Source organism: Vicugna pacos, chromosome 2 (genome assembly GCF_048564905.1).
Source record: "Vicugna pacos chromosome 2, VicPac4, whole genome shotgun sequence".
NCBI classification, from domain to species: Eukaryota; Metazoa; Chordata; class Mammalia; order Artiodactyla; family Camelidae; genus Vicugna; species Vicugna pacos.
The window spans coordinates 29,865,829-29,888,213 of record NC_132988.1 but is presented as its reverse complement, the minus strand read 5'-3'; the positions used below and the strand labels follow the sequence as shown (position 1 = coordinate 29,888,213).

General features: G+C 34.2%; 1 protein-coding gene across 3 annotated transcripts in view; it reads left to right on the top strand.

The window, feature by feature from the left end:
- C2H4orf33 (chromosome 2 C4orf33 homolog) overlaps positions 1-22,385 on the top strand; it is a 617,194-nt gene that overhangs the window by 69,576 nt on the left and 525,233 nt on the right. The window contains exon 12 of one of the 3 annotated variants that reach the window (XM_072937507.1): positions 9,444-9,481. The exons of 1 other annotated variant lie outside the window; for it this stretch is intronic. The gene's annotated coding sequence lies outside the window, so the exon portion shown is untranslated. Of the gene's footprint in view, positions 1-5,201; positions 5,462-9,443; positions 9,482-22,385 lie in introns of those variants that run through there. One more of the 3 variants, XM_072937500.1, reaches the window with a different exon arrangement.

Below are 22,385 nucleotides of genomic sequence, written 5' to 3'. Positions count from 1 at the left end.
TTACAGCACATTATTGTACAGGTTTAAATAAGAAGAATTTAATCTCTAAATGAGAACCATTACAACCCTTCCCAAATTGTAAATATTACTGTTTAAAGAAAGAAAATAGGCTATTAAAATGCATTGAAATCACCAATGTCAACTTTCAACTTTTCTGGCTCAGTTTTACCTGTATTTAATATTATAAGTTCTAATCTTATTGAACACTCTTGGGATTATGTATGTGGCTTAATAAATATGGGGATTCACAGGCCGATTCATTTATGCAACAAATATTCTGCAAGCATTTATCATGTACAGGTTGTTGTTCATGTGGCTGCGGCTACGTGTGTGAACAAGACAATCAAAGCTCCTTCCTTGAAGGAGCTCACATTCCAGGGGTAACTAGCCAAGAGTTCAGGTGGGGAAAATCCTGATGATTTTGTCCCACAGAATGAACTATCTATCTTCAGGAAATGAAACACTGCAGTGTGGGACTTAAAAACACATACATTTACTCTTTTAACTGATATTTAGTATGTACCTACTATGTCTACAGCATTGTTCTAGGCATTGGATCTTCCCTTAATATTCAGATTTAGGAGATCTTGAATGGATCCTAGGAATTTATCTTTTTTGTAAGCAATCTGCGTAAATTTATAATCACACAAATTTTTTGAAATGACCACCTTAATCAGTTCCTTTTGAATGTAAGTGATCTTAGCTAGGTTTGTAATAAGAACTACATGGCAGAAAATTCAGTGGGTAGCAACAGCAAGCACACTATGATGAAGGCTTCTGTTCTGTGCTGCTGACTGATAGAAGACTGTTGCAATCTTAATGAGACAAAATTGATGGCCAACATGGTATTTCAGGGGAAACATTGAAGAGCTTCTTATTTTCTTGCTGGAATGAAAACTCACCCTACTTAAAAAGAAGCTGTGCAGGAATGCCTCCTTTGGAGCCAAGGCTTTTCTCAAAAAAGCAACTCTGGTTCTACTCAAAGGCTTAAATAAGCACTTGTTTGAAAGTGTATAATTAGACGCCATAAAACTGGATGAGATTGGTCTGCAGTATTTTGAGGACCAGATTTTAATGTGGCTCCTGAACCAGGTTTAAATTTTTCCAATGAAAAAAAAATCCAACCATGAGCAATTTAGTAGGAGAAATTGGAGTAGGGTTTGAGAGGGTAGGCCGCAGGCTAACGCGATGCTGGGGTTTGGGGAAACAAGGGAGCTCTCCCTTGTGATAATATGTAAATTTCATACTGGTGCCCTCCTGCAGCTACTATATCTTTTGCTTCACCACTCAGGGCAAAATTTAAAGAATTTAGCCACAGTGTATCCAAATATTGGGAGGTGGTAGAAAGGATGGGAGGGGGAGCGAATAGCCCAGAAATAGCTACCTCAATGTGTGACAAGTGCATTTACAATTTTTCTTAGGATCTTGCCTGCTGCCTAATATTACAGGACACTTGACAGAGTCACTTTGGGAAGGAAGAGGGATGATAGTGTGAAAAATTAAAGGTGTTAAATCAACCACAGTTATAGAGTTCCTTCTATATACTATACTATACTATACTATACTATATACTATACTATATACTTCTATATACTCATTTATTCATTCATTATTTGGCCTAATACTCATTAATCATTCAACAAACGTTAAGTGGGCTAGACAATGGGACTATGCTGGTGTACAGGGTAGACCTCATGTTTGACCTCTTAGAATTGTATTCTCAAGCAGAAGGGAATAGCAGATGATAAAAATAAAGGTTATTTAGCTGGATAATGGTTTACTGCTGTAGTCTGAGTTCTAAACATTAATCAGTTTTTCTGCAGCGCTTTCAGCAAATCAAAAATGTTATCCTGTCCTCTTGGTAAATTGGTAAAGGAATTTAAGATGCTTGCTTCAGGTGTCTGTTCATACTCAAGAGTCTGTTCTATGAATGTAGCTAGAATATCAGCTCTGTGAAGGCAAGGACTTTGTTTTGTGGGCACCATGTGCCCAGTTCCTTGAAAAGTGTCTGCCACAGGGCAAGCCCTTAGTAAACACTCCTTGAATGACAATCCAGTGCTTGATAAAATTAGGAATTAATTTAAGTTTCTTGATACAGAAGCAAGTGGAAAGAAGAGAGGTATAAGAATGTTCTATTTAGATCCTAACATCTGTTGGAGCTCATTGGGCTCAGATCTTATAAAAATATCTTTTTTTGAAAATGGTTTTTGGAAAAATGACATCTCAAACAATGCTTGGTTCCTATGATACATTTATCACCTTAAAATGAATCAGGAAATTATAGCCATAATGAAGAGCTTTTGGGAATATCTGTTCTGAAAGGAGGTCAAGCATGTTACTCAAGTTTGTCCTAGCAGCAGGATAGTACATTGGGTTCCAATTATTCGACAATAGACCCTTTATTTTAAAAGTTCTTTTTAAAAAAATCCTAAAATGCAGACAACTATTGCTAGATGTATGGAGTTAACAATACCACTAGTTCCAGAGCATCCCTGGATAAAATGCCTCATGTACTTTCTTCTCTAGATGCAGAATAGACTGTTAGGGGAAATGACTGTAATCAGTGGATTGTGTTTATCAGATGCCATAGATTTTAGTTTATGAGTCGCTTCATAGAAGTTGTCAGTGGTCCTGTGAACATTGTTAGAGCAGTTCCCTGAACAGTTTTTTAAATTAAGTTGTCTTGATCTCTGAGGGAGTGCAGTTGGAAGAGCAGAGAAGGTAATTTGGCTCTTGACCATCACTGTTTTCCAAATGGGTAATTTTTAGAATGGGATTGTCAGTGATTCTGGCTGACTTCGCTTAATATTAGATTCTTCATTAAGGTTGACAGGAACTGTTTGGGAACAGGGGAATGAAGTCTTCAGGGAGATAATCTAAATAAAAAAGAAATCCAATATTCTCTATTTGGAACATGGATGGTTTCTAAAATCTATCCCTTTTATGACTTGCCTCTGTTAAAAGATAATATTAATAAGCATTTATAAAAAGATGAACAGTTTAAAAAGGTAAAAATTGATGTCAGCAAAAAAAAGTTTCTAAAAAATTGCAAAACTGATTAAATTGTAAAATAGTTGTTAATGAATGAGTGATTCTGACCAATATAATAAATATGATTAACTTCCAAAATCGTGAGAAAGAACGAAGTGACTAACTCAAGCAGGTAGGGGCTTCTAGGTTCCATTAAACTGTCTCTGTGATTCAGGTCAGGTTCCTTGAGCTAAGGTGGCTGCTTAACAGGTCTCCAGAGTCTAGGTTTGCCTTCCAGGGGTCTAGCATAAATATTAACAACTACAATAAAGTTAGAGCTAATGAGCAAACAAAGCAGTTTCACTTGCTTTTCCTTAGAGCTCTAAGCATAAGGAACCAGTGCCTAGGTCAGCAGTATCATTATGTCCTTATAAAAATTAGCTGTTTGCATAAATTGAATCTAACATTTTATATGTTTTATAGTAGACCATAAATACTTTCAACTTTTTATAAATAGTAAAACTATGAATGGGGTGAATACTCAGTGGCGTTACTAATGGGTCTTCAACTTAGGAACTATGACTGACGAGCTTGCCTTACAAAGCAATCATATCATTTTTGCTTAATTTAAACTTTGGTTCTATTTATTTAACCCATTAAATCTGCCACTCGAAAATTATGCTCTTTTGATGATTTCCTCCTAACTATGAAAGAAAGAGCTCAGTTTACAATTTAAAGTCAACATTACCTGCAAGCAATGGAATGGGATTACATTTCTTCCTTGGGAATATTTTCCACCTGGTATTGATAAAATGAATTTATATGCAATTCATATATGGAAGAATTTATGAAGCCCTTTATTCAACACCACATGAAGAGATTGAGGATGGACAAGGGCCTAACTTGTAAGTATGCAAATAATTTGATTATGTATTTACTTTCAACTTTTACCTACAATGAGTTGTGAGAGGGGGCAGATAAGAGCTTTGACAACAACTCCTTAAGTTTTTTTTAATATCAGAAAGATCTTCATTGTATTTCTGGTAATAAGAATAAGTAGCCTATTCACAAATAAGTGATATATTAACCAAATTTATTTTAAAACATTTTCTGATTTATATTGTATGAGCTAATTGGAACTGAAAATACCAGGGAACAATTGTAAATTATTTGAGCTTTCTAAAATGTAGAATTAAATCTACCAAGTAACCTGTTTTGTATATTTACATTATTTTCTCAGCCCTACATAACTCCAACACAAAGTCCAAATATGGTTTACTTTTTGCAAGTATTCCCTATGTATTATATTTTATAAATATTTGAGATTTCAGATGCTCATATTCAGATGCTACATATTTTGAGGGAAGAGATACTTTAAGCATTCATCATTTTTTTCACAGTACCTAAAATTTAAAAACTACACATACATATAAAATTATAAATATCTAAGCATGTGTACTATATGTACAATTTTTGATATTCTTTATATATAGCACAGATGAATCATTTTCAACATTTTTGTTTGACCTATTTTTCTATACTTTAACAACTCTGTCATTTCGATCAACTCCCATCTAATTGAAAATGAATCTACATAACTGTCAACTTGAATCAACTTCCTTCAGGCTGTACTAAGCATGGTACAGGACTATATGATTTCTGTAAAAAAGCTTATGTACTTTGAAAATCCATAGGTAAATCTCATTTTATAGGAGAGTTATATGAATGAAAGTATTTAATTAGCATACAGTACTTCTGTGTGACTTGAGTGACTGTTTGTAGTAGTCAGGGACTCACAGAAACCACCAGTAAGACACGAGAGGATACCTTTATTATTGCATGATGAACCTTAGATTCAGACTATCTGGATATGTCTTATAATGTGAACTCAACAAACTGCTCATATAAACTTTTTTAGGTGAGATTTGAATTAAGAAAAAAATGTATGTGTATATATAATTATTAGCATAGAAAGAATGATTTCTCATTTCTCAATGAATATTGTGGCAAGGTCTGCATATGTATGCATAAGAAAAATATATGTGTATAAAAAGATTTGATATATATTATATCATTTAAAAATAATATAGCAGATTAATGAACAATTTTTAAAGTAATTAAATAACATATATGTATTTCTTTTTAATTTTCTTTGTATTTAATGAACAAATAAAGTGTGGCTGTGTACTGAATGCTTAAAATTTGAATTTTTTTTTCTATGTGACCTGAAGCCATCGCTTTGAGTATTTTAAACCTTTCAACCTGAAGTGGATTATCGGAGACGACTGGGAGCAGCCAGACTCAGACCTGTGGAAAGAGCTTTGCTGCGATCCTTTATATTCTGACAACACGGGTTATAACTCATAAGGAAAGGCACTCCATATACTGCCACCTTTTGGCCTCAGTTGGACAGCTGAAGTAAAATCATTGTCTGCTACCACTGTAAATGTTCCAACAACATGCCAGAAATAAATCATTTAATTGAACATGACTTCTACGCTTTATCTTTTACTATGTAATGATTTTTTTTAAGTGAAAGTAAATTTTTTCAGGGAGATACATACTCCATCCGCAGAATGCAGGTGGTCTCTGAAGGCAAAACAAGGGGCCTTAGGGTATACATAGTCCATAGTCAGAATGTGGACCATCTAAGAAGGCAAGAGAGGTGGCCTACATAATGATTTTTTTAAATAAATGTTTAGAGAAAAACATTGATAGGATACTTCTTTCCCATCAACTTATCCTTCCTGGCAAATTTCTGTTCCCTGGACTAGATCTTTGGAAAATCAAGGAAGAGCATGTTTCTGTTGAAATACCAGTGATACTCAGTATAGTGCTGAGACCTGAAGTAGAAAAAAGAACTACTGCAAATTTTGCCCTAAGGACATTTCACTGCTTTGTAAATATATGGAGGTGGCCATTATAGCTTCTACTCAATGTTACACTTGATTATTTAATTTCTAAATAAAACAATTTTCTTGGTAGAAATGGCATGTAGGTCATCTGTCAGAATAAATGCTAACTTAACCCAAAATACTCTGAACAGTATTGGTTTAGGGGACTAGGGTAAGTCTGTTAGGCATTACATTATTAAATTATTGGGCACTTGTTGGATTCAGGAATGTTTTTATATGTTAAGGGTATACCTAGTGTTCTTTCTCCAGTTACCAACACTTTCACTGACTCTCTGAGGAACCAGTTAACTTATGGTGGCAACAAGAGTCGATTTTGAGACCTTCAACTTGAAGGTAGACTGCTTCTTTGTCAATCAGCCTTTGAACTGAGGTGGCAGGGGAAAGAAGAACAAGGTAGTAGCACCAAGCAGTTGCCACACATAACTGTTGGCCAGAGTATCTTATGTTGCCCTGGGGTGAAGTGGAATCTGATCCTGGGAAATTTCCCTGTCCTCTTGTTTGCCTCTCTGAAAACAGTTTAGATTATTTATAAGTTAAATCCTTGTTTAGTTAAAACGTGTTCTACTTATGCTTTGTTTTTTATTTTTATTTAATTAATTAATTTATTTTTAAATGGAGGTATTGGGAATTGAACCCATTGAATTGTGCATGCTAAGTATGTATTCTACCACTGAGCTATACCCCCCACTCCCCAAAACTTGTTCTAAATAACAGTGTAGTTCTAATCTTGTGGCAACATCATAATCAGTTCTAGGGATTGCAGAAAGTGAGTATTCTTTTTTTGCTTTTATTTTTATTTTGTTTTTTTCATTTTTTAAAATTTGAGTATAGTGAGTTTACAAGTGTTGTGGTATTGCTGGTATACAGCATAATTATTCAGTTATACATATTATATGTATTCTTTTTATTATAGGCTATTATAAGGTTTTGAATATAGTTCCCTGTGCTATACAGTAGGACCTTCCTATTTATCTATTTTATATATAGTAGTTAGTATCTGCAAACCTTGAAGTCTCAGTTTATCTCTCCACTGCCTCCTCAGCCTTTTCCCCCGGGTAACCACAAATTTGATTTCTATGTCTGTGAGTCTGTTTCTTTTTTGTAAATAATTTCACTTGTGTCTTTTTTTTTTTTAAGATTCCACATATATGTGACATTGTATGGTATTTGTCTTTTTCTGTCTGACCTAGTAAGATGATCTCCAGGTCCATCCATGTTGCTGCAAATGACATTATTTTATTCTTTTTTATGGCTGAATAGTATTCCGATGTATATGTATATATCCTATCTTTTCTTAAAACGAACAATGACAATAGCAAACAAACAAACAAAAAATTTAATGAACAGCATCTTCACTTAACTTATATGAAGTACTCAGATCCTGAAAGAATGAATGAAAAAACAAATTCCATTATTTCTGAGCACTTACTATGGTAAGCCCCAGTTCTGTTATAAATCTAAAAATTCCCAACATTTCATATTTAACTTTGAGAACATACTACAGTTTAAATATATGGTGCAATGAAATTTAAATGTGAAACCACCCCCTTCAGACCAAAATAGCTGGAGTGAAAATAGTGTATTCTCACGTCCTGATTCACCAAAGTCTGGTTTTCAGGTGTTTTGATGATTAAATCTGTCTGGCAAAAGGCCGTCAGTTTCATACCAAGGTTTCTCTGTAGGGCTGCGTTGTCCTACACTTCTGTGAATGACAGTTTGGGAACTTTAAATGAAAGAGTGTGTAAAGTTTTCTTTGCTGAGTGTTATTAACTGAGGGACTCTGGATTAATTTAGCAGCCAGGTCTGTTCTTTCAGCCATAAGCCATGCTGTCAGAGAAACTTAATTACACTTTAAGTGGGATGCAAATGAGTTGTGACACTACATCATTTCACATGAAAGGTTCATTACTTACATTAACTTGCACAATGCTTGCGCCTAAACCTACACTCATTACAATATTCCTGGGATTATTTTTTTAAACATGGCTAAATGCAAGTAGGGTTTTAACATTTAATAACCTGTTTCTTTCTTAATATTTAAGACTGCAAATGTTCACTTTATTAAATGATTATGAATTGAACTACTAGATGCATGAATGTATGAAGGCTGGCAGGAAAAAATGTTCTACCACTTGTCTGCTCAATAGCACATTCTCAGGACCAGATTATTCTTTAAAGTAACTTTATGTCAATAACTTCTTTAGGATTGGTATCCATGGCTTGAAACAGGAAATTTAGCAAGCTTTAAAATCAGATGTCTAAGTAATTTTTATCCTTAGGGCTTAACAGATTTTTCTGAGGATCAGTTGGGTGATTTGGGGTGAGGAAATATGTAAATGTAAACATACAAATTATGTTTCATATTGATAATTGAAACCTTGAGTGACAGGGATAAAACAGTAATGACTATGACAAGTGTTAGGACAAGTACGAACAATATATTTGATCCCATTCTGAAGGAATAGTCAAATGGTCCTGGAATTCTAAGGGGAGAAGGCATTCATTTTGTATTTATCCCTCTGTTCTCTGATGTGGTGATAAGAGAGTTTCAAGGAAAATTAGTTGTTTCTTAACCAGTCACCATAATCAATCAAGAGTGCTTGACAGTTGTTCTCAAGGATATAGGTAGTAGGGAAAACAACAAACTTCTGTCACTTATTGTGTTCTTGGCAATGTCCTAAGCACTTTACTTGTGTTACTTCATTTAATACATTCAAAAACCCTATGAGGCAGGTACTCTGTCCCCATTTTACAAATGACAAAACTGAGAAAGAGAGGGGTTAAGCAAGTTCCCCAAACTCTCAAAAGTATGAGTCAAGATTCATACCTACTCAGTCTAGTTTTAAAGAACATGCTTTTAACCACTGTGGCATACTGCCTAAGTTGTACAAGGGATTTTTATATTTATTAAATATCATAGAAAAAAATTTTTGAACAAGTAAATGATGAGACCAAAGAAAATTGTAGAGAAGAACAGACCTTCATCTGGTTGATTGAGGAACATGATGTTTCAGTGCTATCATACTATATCTGTTTATTCAAATTCCTAGAGATTAGAGTCAAAGATTTATTATAACACACCAACCACGAGATGCTGTTTCATTTTAAATCACATGTCTGTCTTTTTTCCCCCCAATGAGTAGCTTATGGTATTTATTACAAATAGACTTTGATATCAAACTGGAATCAATTTGGAAAGGTGAAATGTATTCTTCATTTGCAAAATTATAGAAAAAGTTAAAATCGTATAATACACTGAGCTACTTTACTACAATTTAATATACTGAAATTGTAGTTTATTAACTAGTACCTTGGTGTTTGAAAGAATTATACAAATTTTTAAATCCAAATTTACCTTCTCACATCATAACATGACCATTCCATCTTTTAAATTTTAGGAAATCTGCTCCTAAATTGAAGATAATATGTATGCAATGAAATTTATACCCCCTATTGTGCCAGTTATCAGTTTATTGCCTCTCAGCTTCAAATCCATCCTGCATTATCTGCTCTACAATAGAGAAGCTGGATCTTATAGCCATTTCTCATTTTCAACAGGCACAGTGTTAAGCTAAGACAACAGAGGAGCTTGCATTCCTGGTCCTCGTCAGGTGATCGTCTCACTGAGAATGCAAACACTGGGCCCCCAACTGAAATAGTCATGAACATCTGTCTGATGTTGGAGAAGAATATCAGCATTTTAGAGGTAGGAGAAACCTCAGGAGTCATCTAGTATAAAAACCTTCCTTTTTGTAGGGATCCAGAGAGGTTTATTCCATGTGTTGTCACACCTTATATGCATGTAACAGTTTAAATCTTCCCTTTCAAGGTTTATATTCTAAAAAGTGACACTATTTACAATTATTTAAAACATCTGGTTTGAATTGCAAAGGAGCTTTTGTTTATCTTGAAATTTAATGAGTATTTATTGACTTTCCACTAATTTTCAAAGTGTTTCATTGGATTATAAAAGTAAAAACGATAGAGACGCTTATTTTCTAAGCTAAAACAAAACATAAAATCCCAAAAAGCAGTAAACCGAGATAGAACATGGTAAAACCACAAGAGTTATGCAGAAAGAGACTGGAGGTCATATTTGGGGCAATAAAGATTGCTTTCATGAAGATGACAGATATATAAAGAGGCCTTGAAGATGGGTAGGGTTTGAGAGCTGGACCTGAGAACTGAGCAATTACAGTATCTGCATGGTTTAAAGCATAAGCAAAGGTTCAGAGACAGAAAAATATTTCACATTGGGATGGAAAATGCCCTCTAGTTTGTTTTACTGGGGATATAGGCTAGTTATGGGGGAATAGTAGGAAAACTTGGCAAAATAACTGACTTTGAATTCTTATAGGTCATGACACATGGTATTTCAATAAAAGTCAAGAAAATGTAAGATGAGATGAGTTGAATAAATGAGTTAATCATAATTATATCCATATACATCCAAATACATAATAAATTACATGAGTTTATAAATAATAGTGCTTTGAAAGCAACCAGATTTTTTATCTTTGGCCTCTGAAAAAAGCTTTAAAAAGATCTAAGGAAGAGCTAAACCATTTTGGATGTGATATTAATATAAAGATTGCTCACTGATCATATATGACAAATTTGATTTCATTTTTAGTAATTGTAAAATTATCTTCTCCATCATTGAATTGAATAGTAAACATAATACCCAATATTGACTTATATTAAAACAACTTAAAGGGCTTCATTTTCTGGATGTCAGGGATTAGATAACCTGAATAGCCTTCAGTTATTAAATACCTAGAAATACTAGATAGAACTTAACAACTATTCATCTGGATGCTTGCAAGAGAATTTCAAAAATGCCAGGGGAGATAAATGATGAGGAAACAAAGCCCCAGAGTGAAAGCTGAAGTGGCAGCTGCCTTGGGAGATGGGGTTGGTTCCATCTCTTAGTTATCAAGAATTGGAATTTAATGGCCCTGTGGGGACAGGAAATGATGCTGTGGATTCATGAGTCTGGGAGTTGAAAATGAAATAGAAAATAAAATGAAAAACTGTTGAAGAGTTGCACCATCAGTGAATAAAGTCAAGGGTGAATTAGAAAAATATCTATTCACTGGCACAGAGACCAACCAAGCAACTTACTGCAGCCTGAGTTGGGAGTTAGGATAGCAGAATTTTCCTCTGAGAATTTACAAATATGAGCTGACCTTTACATTCGTTTGGTGCTCAAGTTTACACTATCTAGGTGGTTTCTACATTGAGAAATTAACCTAAAACATGATTTCAGCTGGTAATATCTCTGGGAACACTGAGTTGAAGCAACCACAAATAACTCTAGAAGACAGGCTTCATAGAACTTAGAACGTTTTAATGGTGAGTAGAATATTTTTTTTTTCTGAGGAGGATAGAGAGACAGATTAACTTCAAACTTAATGTTAAGTCAGTTGGTTATTCATATGGAAATAAAAATGAATCCATAGATTATTATGTAAACAAAAATCAATTCCAGATGGATTAAAGACTCAAATATAAAATGTGAAACTAAACTTTTTAGAAGAAAATATAGAGAAAAATATTTTGACCTCATGTTATATATAGTTTCTTTAAACAAGACCCAGGAAGCATAAAAAGGATTGACTAATTTAAATAAAATTTTTCTGTACATCATAGGAAACTGTAAATACTGTAGATGAAAGTATAAATTAGTATAATCACTTTGGTGAGCAATTGGAGACACAAACTCAAAGATGTACATAACCTTAGAACTCAGTAATTCCACTCCTACATATATAATCTAGGGACACATCCTTACATATGTGCAGGAGGTATATATATGTATATATATATACACACATATATATGGATATTTATTGAAATATTGTTTCAAAAATTGAAAACAAATTCCTATCCACAGGAGAATAAATAAGCAATTTTTCACATTAATTCATTAAAATAGAAAATTAAAATTATGAGTTATAGCTAAATCAATGTAGATAATATCAAAAATATAACCTTGCGTTATATATAGCATAAATACAGTATGCTACTCTGTTATAAAGAATAGACAATGCAAGATGACACTTATTGTATACGCAATAAGTTTATACAGAGTTTATATAGTAAACTTATAAGAACATAATTAGAAATGATAAACACCAACTTTAGGATAATGACTCTTTTGAGAGAGAAAGGGAGATGAGTGGAATTTTTTCTTAAATTGAATGTGTTAAAAAAAAATGCTTAAAGGAGACAATTTAGGTAATACAAATGAACTTTTAACACTTTGTGAAGCAGACGGTCTTCATTTGGAGAAATGCCAAATGGGGTGGAAAGCAGGAAGTTGTTATAGGATAAAGAAAAAAGAACAAGGAAAAGAAAATTAGAAAATACTGACTGGGCCACATAATCAACTTTATTTGGGGTGAGAAGGTAGAAGAAAATAACTATAGAGCCCAGAGCTGGCTTAATGTTTGGGGATTGGCTGATTGGTTATACTGCGTTTCTGGTCAAGTGGAACATTTATAAGGATAAGAAGGTTCCTAAGTTTTGGTTTGCTGACTTGGCACCGCAGGTAGGAGCAGCTCCATCTTGAACATAGAAAATTATTATAACAGATGGTAGATGTTTATTACATGTATACATTAAAATATAGCTAAAATATTTCGTAATATTAAAACAACTAATGACAGCACCTTAATATTATAATTTTAATATCAAACAAAAAGTTATGACATTGGCCTGTGTACAACAAATTTTCCCAATATCTTCTGAGTGTGATTTTTTAAATTAAATCAAAAGATTAATATTAAAAATAAGTGGATAAAATTATTAAAATATAGATAAAATCTTTTAATATTCTAAACAGATAATATCATAGACTAGTATCCCATGAAAATCATGGTATTTTGAAAATAAAACCAAACATTTTTGGAGTTAGAAGAATTTTTAATGTCTCTTCATTTTTTCACTTTATTTTTTGACAGGTGATAAAGCTATAGATGCACAAAGATTAAGTAACTTACTCAAATCACTCTGTAGTCAGAATCCAATTCTTTTGTTACCTAATCTAAGGTTCCCTCTTGCTAGATGATATGTTTTAAAACAAAAAGCAACCTGAAACTATACTGATTGTTATCTTTAATAATACACTCTTCCTTTAAAATTTTCCCCCATTTCATGCATACACAGGTCTAAGTTTTAGTGTGTAACAAAATTACAAGTGGCAATCAATAATGGAAAATGCACTTGAGTGGCAGTCTTTAGTCTTTCAGAATTTTCGTTTTGTACATCTACAGAACACAGATAACAATGGCTCATTAACCATGAAATCTGGGCAATTTGTCAAAAAGATCTCAATGTTGCAAAGCACCATTTGACTCAGCATTCTAGTACTCCCCACCAACTCCCTACCTGAAAACTAAATAATAATCTGCCACTCTAAGCAGTGACCTGAAGTACGAGTCTCTCTCCATTGGAGAAGAACATTAGGAGGAAAGGTTCTTAAATATTTTGTTCTTATTTCAAAACTTCAGTAAAACTGTTTGTCTGTTGGTTTTCTAAACAATTACCATAAGACAGACAATCTCACCTCCCTTGAGGGCAAGGAAAATGCACATCTGGATTTCAAGCCTGAAAAATGGTGCATACATAATCATCACAGTCCCACTATCAACCTTTAATCTGCTCCCTACAGCCTTAAATGTTTGGGAAGCCTATTTTAAAGTAATTTTCTCTCTTAGCAAGAATATCTGGCTCCTCACACAAAGCCTTTTCCTAAAAGAAGATTTTAGAAAGCTGATTTTGGGGAAAATGTTAGGAACTTTCTAGCCTTTGGTTATTTTTAGACAAGGCTACTAAAAAAGTCTGCCTAAATAAAAGCTGTTTGGGCATGCAATGAGCTAAACCTCCATTTGTGGCTTAGCATTAACAAAGTGAGTGTCTTTAAGAGCTGAGAATGTTGTTGTTGGGTTTTTTTTAAAAAAATGATCTCTCAAATGTTTATAGCCCGTACATGCACTAAGATGAAAAATCAGTGCAATTGGAGGAAAAAACAATGGTTTAAAACAGTTTGGAAGAAAAGAAAGTATCCCAATAAATCACTTGTCATTGTGGATAATAGAATACTGCATCATCTTCTATCAGCTGGAATAAAGGTGAAAACACTGAGCTTGCTCTCTAAACTCTATGATCTCGCTGGCATATTCAATAGTGGATTCCATCATTATTGCCTTTTGGGGAAGGAAACACTTTTCTTTCCTGTAATTGTTTATAATTCCTGAAAACTCTTAAGGAATGTCATCTGCTTTAATAAGTAATAAATTCTCTACTGAATGTGTTGAGAGAGAGCAATAACAGGAAGAGAGAAGAAAATTTCTTTTCCCAGCAAGCATAAAATGCTGACAGAATGCTTCACAAATTATTTAAAGCATTTTGCGTTTTAAAAAAGGATGTTTTCAAAAACAAAAGTGGTCTTGTTCTGAAAAATGACCGATTTAAAATGCAAGGGTATAGCATTGAAAACCTAATTTGAAAACCTTGGGATATTCCATCTAGACCATGATCAGCAGCAATCTATCACTCAGTCCAACCATTAGTCCTTCTGAAGTTCATCTTCTGACTGATCACCTCTTAATCTCTTTTGCATCCCTCTCATTCTCTCTTTGAAAACTTTGAAAATTTTATTTAAGAGAAAATTGTTTATGCGCATCACTTAAGAAATTAAAATACGCTGCCAAGTTTACTACAAAAACATCAGTCTCCAGACATGCTTCTGCTCATTCTCTTCATCCCAGAGGGACCCCTTTCACCCTTTAGCTGATTATTTAACCTGTTTTTTATTTATATTATAGTTGGTGAGATATTTAGTGAACACGTGATTATAACCATGCAAGTGCTTTTCAAAGAGCCAAGTTAAGTAGTAAACTGTTTGTATTATTTTTCCTATATAATTTATGGTTTTCTCGGGGGAAAAATAAGTTGTCTTATTGTTTCTGTTTTTCTACGTACCTTTCATTAATGAAACCTCAGATTCTCTGCAGTTGTCTAAGCCTCGTCTCTATATATTCAGATGTACCAGGCATTCTATTAAATTAATCTTTTTTGGACTCATTTCTCTCAGAGCTTGCTCCAATTTGGGCTGTTCTCCCTCCATATCTGGGGTACAGCTGACATTCTGGGATTTATTTATCATTATGCTGGGGATCCTTTACTTTCTCTCCTTGGTTTGATACCCTTTTTTTTCTATCCCACGTCTTTCTCATTGTTGGTATTCTCTCATTTTGTAGAATACACCCTCGAATAGCTTTCACAGAAAGCATATTTGTGACTTTCCATCTCTAAAAATGTTTTTATTCTACCCTGAAATATCAATTAAGCCTTTCAAATTTTATCAAGGTAAAATTTATATATAGTAAGTTGCACAAATCTTAAATGTACGGTTTTTAAAATATGTATATACCTGTATACACCACCCAAATGAAGATACAGAACATTTCCATCAGTCAAAAGGTTTCTTACTGCCCGATCCTAGTCAATAGTCACTCTTAGGGAGTTACCATTATTCTGACTACTATGACTTGGATTAATTTTGCCCTTTTGAACCTCATAAACATAGAATCATATAGTGTGTGCTTTTTTGCATTTATGTTTTTTTCACTCCATATGTTTTTGATACTCATTCATATTACTGAGTTTACCAATGTTTTATAATTTTTTGGTACTTAATATTACATTGTATGGATAAATCACAAAATATTATATTTTCTCCTAGAAGCTTTAAAATGTTCACATTTAAATTTAGGTTTATGATCTACTTGAATTAATTATTTGAATAGATGTAAAGTATGGATCAAGGTTCATTTTTTCCCGTATGAGTACCCTATCTCCAGCATCCTTTATTGAGAAAAACATTGTGTACCCCACCAAACTGCAGTGACACCTTTGAGTAAATCAGATGACTGTGTAGATCTCTTTCTAAACTCTGTTCTGACCTATTGATCTATTTACTTATCCTTACGTCATCAACATAGCCTTGATTGCTATAGATTTATAGTAAGTTTTGACATCTGGAAGTGTATGTCTAGCTTAATTCTTCTTTAAGGTTGTCTTGGCTATTCAGGGTCCTCTACATCTTCATATAAATTTTAAAATCAGCTTACCAATGTCCACCAGAAAAAACAAAACAAAACAATGCATTATTAGATTGAGAAGTTTCTTTTGTATTGCTAGTTTGCTGAGAGTCTTTATTATGAATAGATGTTGAATTTTATCAATTGCTTCTTCTTAATTCATTGATAAATGGTTTTTCTCCTTTAATGTGGTAATTTACATTGGTTGTGATTACATTCAAATGTTCAACTAATCTTGCATTCTGGGAGTTAAGTTGCATTCTACTTGCATTCTACTTGGTGCTAATATCTTATCCTATTTCTATATTGCTGTATTTGATTTGCTAATATTTCATTTAGGAGTATTTAATTTATGAGAAATATTGCCCTTAAACTTTTCATTTCTTGCCATATCTTTGTCAGGTATGGATATCAGGATTACTAACTTGACACTTATATAGTAGTTTGGTTAGTTATGGAATACTAGGTTGGAAATAACTCCTTTCCATTGCCTTTTTTCTTTCTTTCTTCTTCTTCTTTTTTTTTTGGAAGCCTTCACCATGTCTGTATTCTCCCCAGTACTTAGCATAGTGCCTAACGTACTATAGATGCTCAATAAACTGTTTCTTTTTTCTCTCAATTTTTATGTTTTTAATTAAAAATTTTTAGTTGAAGTATAGTCAGTTTACAGTGTGTCAATTTCTGGTGTACAGCATAATGTTTCAATCATACATATACATACATATATTCCTTTCTATGTTCTTTTTCATTATAGTTTACTATAAGATATTAACTATAGTTCCCTGTGCTATACAGAAGAAGCTTGTTGTTTATCTATTTTATATATAGTAGTTAGTATCTGCAAATTTCTAACTCTCAATTTGTCCCTTCCCACACCCTTTCTCCCCTGGAAAACCATAAGTTTGTTCTCTCTGTCTGTGAATCTGTTTCTGTTTTGTAAATAAGTTCATTTATGGCTTTGTTTTTTTTTTAGACTCCACATATAAAAATACGATATGGTTTTTTTCTTTCCTCCTCTAGCTTACTTCACGTAGAATGATGATCTTCAGGTCCATCCATGTTGCTGCAAATGGCATTATTTTATTCTTTTTCACAGCTGAGTAGTATTCCATTACATATATATATATCCAGTCATCTGTTGGTGGACATTTAAGTTGCTTCCATGTCTTGGCTACTGTATATAGTGCTGCTATGAACATTGGGGTACATGTATCTTTTTGAATTAGAGTTCACTCTGGATATGTGCCAAGGAGGGGGATTGCTAGACCATGTGGTAAATCTGTTTTTAGTTTTTTGAGGAATCTCCATACTGTTTTCCATAATTGCTGCACCAAACTACATTCTCATCAGCAGTGTAGGAGGGTTCTCTTTTCTCCACACCCTAACCAGCATTTGTAGTCTTCTGAATGATGGCCATTCTTACTGGTGTAAGGTGATACCTCATTGTAGTTTTGATTTTCATTTCTCTGATAATTAGCAATACTGAGCATTTTTTCATGTGCCTGTTGGCCATTTGTATGTCTTCACTGAAGAATTGATAAAGTCTTCTGCCCATTTTTGTATTAGGTTGTTTATTTTTTTATTTTAAGTTGTGTGAGCTATTTGTATATTCTGGAAATTAAGCTTTTGTCAGTCGCATCATTTGCAAATATTTTCTCCCATTCTTGTTTTGTTTATGGTGGAAAAGCCCAATGCTTTCTAATGTCCAATGTGCTCTTGAGAATAATTATATAATTATGGTTTACACTGTAGCCTATAGGATTTTCATATGTTTCTGATATTTTAAAATTTCACTACGTTGTGCTTTATTGTGTCTCTGTTTTCATTAATGTGCTGGGAAGTAATGTGTATATTTAATCTCCAAATTCAGATCCTTCAGTTGCAGGAAGTTTTCATGGTTTATTTCATCAACAGTGTGGTTGGCTGAATAATGCTCTCTCTGGTTCTCCTCACCACTCCCTTTACCTCCAAGATTTCCGTATCCTAATATCTGGAACATGTAAGTCGTACCTTCTATGTCAAAAAGGACTTTGCAGATGTGGTCAAGTTAATTATCTTCAGATAGGAAAATTATCCTGGATTATCTGGCTAGGCCAGATGTAATCATAATGGTCCTTTATAATAGGTATACAGAAGGAGTCAGAGTAAGAGCGAAGGCCACTTGATGACAGAAACAAGGTTAGAGTAATGTACTTTGAAGATGGAGGAAGGAAACTACATGGCAAGAAATACAAGTGATTTCTACAAGCAAGAAAACACAGGAAATGAATTCTTCCCTAGAGCCTCCAGAAGGAACCAGCCTTGCCAACACCTTGATGTTAACCCAATGACACTGCTTTCAGTCTTCTAATCTCCAGTACAGTACTGAAATAGATGACATTTATGTAATTTTAAGCCACTAGGTTTATGGTGCTTTGTTACAGCAGCCATGGTAAACATACAAATGGTTGTCCCTTCTCTCTTCTCTCTGTACTGTTTGTGTTAGTATAACTTCTTGACCACACTGGCACTTTTCTTATCTTTATTTAATCTTTTTATCTTTTTGTCCAACTTTCTAGACAAGTCTCTAAATTTCTCTTCAAACTTATCATTTGAATTATTTCTACTGTCAGTGTTCTAATCTTCTAGGAATTTACCCCTCTTTTTGTTCTTAGAATGTCCTTTTAAAAAAAATATTATCCTGTTCCTTGTACATGGTTGCAGCATTTTATTTATTTTCTGCCTAAGGTTATTAATATGAATTTTCTTTGGAGATTTTTTTCCTGCAAAACCAGTCTCCTCCAACTTTTGTTTAATTGTCTGTTTCAATTTTTGTATTTCATAGTAGAAATTCTCTGTTGTTGGTAATACTTGGTTGTCTGCTCATACTTAAGAGTTGAAAACTAAAAAATTACATGGAGCACTGAATATGTGAGAGAATTACTGCAAATTTCTGAAGTGTATACCGCTGCCAGGTCTTGCTGATCCTTGTGGGATGATGTTACATAAATTGGCTTAGTTCTTGGCCACCCTTAATGCTGGATAAGATTTTGGTGTTTTCTATTTCTTTTTTTCCAGCTTGCTAAATTATTTACCATTTGTCCAAATGTTTGAAATCCTTACAAAATTGTATGCTCTTTTCTTCTCATCACATGCCTGTTATGCCTGTCCTTATGAGTTATACTTTTAAGTAAAAATATCTATATCCTTATTTTAGTGTGGGTTGGATGGGGAGAATGTAGATGAGTGTGTTCAGTTTGCCATTTTTGGCCAGAGGTACTATGGCTTCCATTCTTTAGCCTCATCTTTAAAACTGATGCTCTTCAGGTGCCATTTTCATTCTTTCTCTTTTCATTCCACATACTCTTGCTTCATAATTTTATCCATTTCCATGACTTCAGCTGTGATCAATAGATCAATGACTTTCAAAATTTTTTCTTTATCCTACTTCTTTCCTGAACTTGTGGAGCTTTACTTCTAGTAGGAGATTCTCAGTCAGCAGTTGGATGTATGTCCTACATTTCCCTGAAACTAAAAATTGACCTCATTATTCCTCTACACTCTTATTGTACCTATTCTACACACAAGCTTGCTGATTTCTTTTGAGTTGCTTCTTTTATTGGCATCACTAACCATTAAGATTTAAAACTGGAAATCATCCTTAACTCTTTTCTCTTGCCTCCTACATCCAGTTAGTTACCAAGTCATATCAATTTTACTTTCTCAAGTAAATTTTAGTATACGTTACTCATATTTTTCAGTATAATTTACTAAATATTTTTCAGTATATTATAGTCATCCCCCAAATATTATCAGTCCTCCTGCCTTTTTTCAGGCTTTCAACATCTATTATAATATAGACTGTCACAGTAATCTAACTTGATACCTTCTTCTGATCTCTCAAAGCCTCCAATCTATTGATATAAATCAATCAACCAACAAACATTTCCTGAATACTCAATCTGTGACAGATATGGTATGACTTGGAGGTACCACTGAGAAAAAGACATGGTTACCCTTTGTGTTAGTGGAGAAATTAGTTTACTGTGAACATAATGCGTTATGTGATGGTTAATGATAGGAGAAATACAGGGTACTAGAGAGCCATATAGGAGGGCAATCTAACTTACACCTGGAGACAATTGGAGAGACTTCCTACAAGGTCATGTATATAGAGACCACAATGTTAGGGGATATGTTCCATACAGAAGACACGGCACCCACCAAAGGCTCTGAAGTGGTGGGCACATTTGATGAACTGTAAGTAAAGTTCAGTATAGCTGAACCTGAAGCTGAGAACAAAATTAGTTGAAGTAAAGCTGAAGAAGTAATCAAGACCAGATCACTTAGCACCTTCTAAACCAAATTTAGGAGATTGGGAATTTCTTCTAAGAAAAGCAGGAAACAAACAAGAAACTTCATGATTTACTTTGCGTTTTAGAAAACTTTATATTTCTGTAGGGAATGGACTGAAATTCATCAAGTTTGAAGAGGGTGTCCAGTTGCAGTCATTTAGTTGGGAGATGGTAATGGCCTGAAACAGGGTTAGGGAAATGAAAAGTGGGGAAAGTAGTTAGCCTTGCAAGACATTAGGAGGTAGGCACAGGGGGTAGGGGTGGGGCGGATAAAAGAGTGGGAGGAATTAGAAATGGCAGGTTTGAAGGAATGGTTCGATGATGAGTTAAATTTTGATCACGTTGAATTTGAAGTGCCTGTGGGACATCCAAGTGAAGACACACAGAAATCTGATCATATATTCTCAGGCATAAGCATATTAGTGGATAGAGAGACCCCCAAATTGGAAACACCACCAAATATGTGGGCAAGCCTACCAAATGTGTGGGTCCTTTCCTACCAGTTGAGAAAGAATTCTCAGCAGAGGCAGAGGGACAAAGTGGAAAAAAATGCAAAGAACAAAAAGCCCTGCTCTATTGTTTAGAGAAGGAAGGAGAAAAAAAAAAGCAGAAAAGAAAATGCTTGAGCGGGGAGCCTTCAGTCAAGTCGAGACAGATCCCGTCCCTGATCCAGCGCGGGGTCTTTATTGGAAGGCTCTGCAATCATTGTCTTCATTCCCATCATCTTCATTCCTGTGGTGCGCATCATCTTCCCTTACAGCTTTTTCCTCCTGGGTAGCTCAGCCCTAAAACAGAAAATTCGGTGGGAAAGAGAAGAAAGAAAGAGATACGGGGGTATGTCCTGGGGATTGATGCAGCAGTTGTAGAACATAAAACATCCTGTTGTATGGCTGTGTCCTTGGAACCAAGGAGCCAGCTGTGGGATAAGAGAAAATGTCCTGTTTTTCAACAGCCTGAAATTTTCTTCCCTTTGTCAATAAGCCTGTCTAATCACCTCTCTCAAACACACTCCATAGTTCCTTACTGTGTTCAACACAAAATCAAATCCCTTTGCATGGTACACAGAGTCCTTTCCATTCTCACCCAGCCCATCTGTCTCGCTTCATCTCTTAATAACTCCTCACTTCTTCAGCTACATATTCACACCCTTTCAGGTCTCCTTGTCTTTAAACATACTGTTGCACATTTGACCCACACCACATCAGTACTTTTGTGAAATTTAGCTTCATCATTTTCTGCAACGCAAATCCCTCACACCAAGTTATCTGTGAGTATGGGATCCTTAACCGAAGACTGGGAGGTTATGGGAAAGATTGTATTACACAGTGCACAGGCTTCTGCCCTCTCATTGGTTACTCCCGTCTTCGCTCACCTGCTAGATCTGTGCTGTCAGATACGCCAGTCACTGATCACCTGTGGTGGCTCTAGAGCATTTGAAATGTAGCTAGTTTGGGATCAGATGTGCTATAAGTGTAAAATACAAACCAGAATTTGAAGACTTTGAAAGAAGAATGTAAAATATCATGGTAATAATTTAAAAAATTTTTTTAACATTTTTTATTGATTTATAATCATTTTACAATGATTTTTAAAATTTTGATGTATTGAAATGACAATGTTTTGGGTATATTGAGTTAAAGTATATTATTAAAATTAATTTCACCTTTTTCTTGTTTTTTTTTTAAATGTAGCCACCAGAAACTTGAAAATTATATATGTGGCTCACATTATATTTCTACTGGACTGTGCTGTCCTAGACTTCCTTCCTGAATTGTCAAATTCTTCTTCCTCACTTCTGCAAGGCAGTTGAACACTTGATGTTCTTTTAAACTTGCCTACCAGATCCCATCAAGAACTTTTGTTTTATAGGCGTCTCTTAGAAAGAAATTGTTATTATATATAGCAAAAACAAAAAATTCAACCTGAAATATTCAAATTTTTACTTTGGTACTCACTACATTGTAGCGTGATTTTTAAAAAAAATTCTCTTTACCCCACTAGGCTGTGAACAAAGAGCATGCCCTATTTATCTTTCCATCCCTAATATCCCTAATACT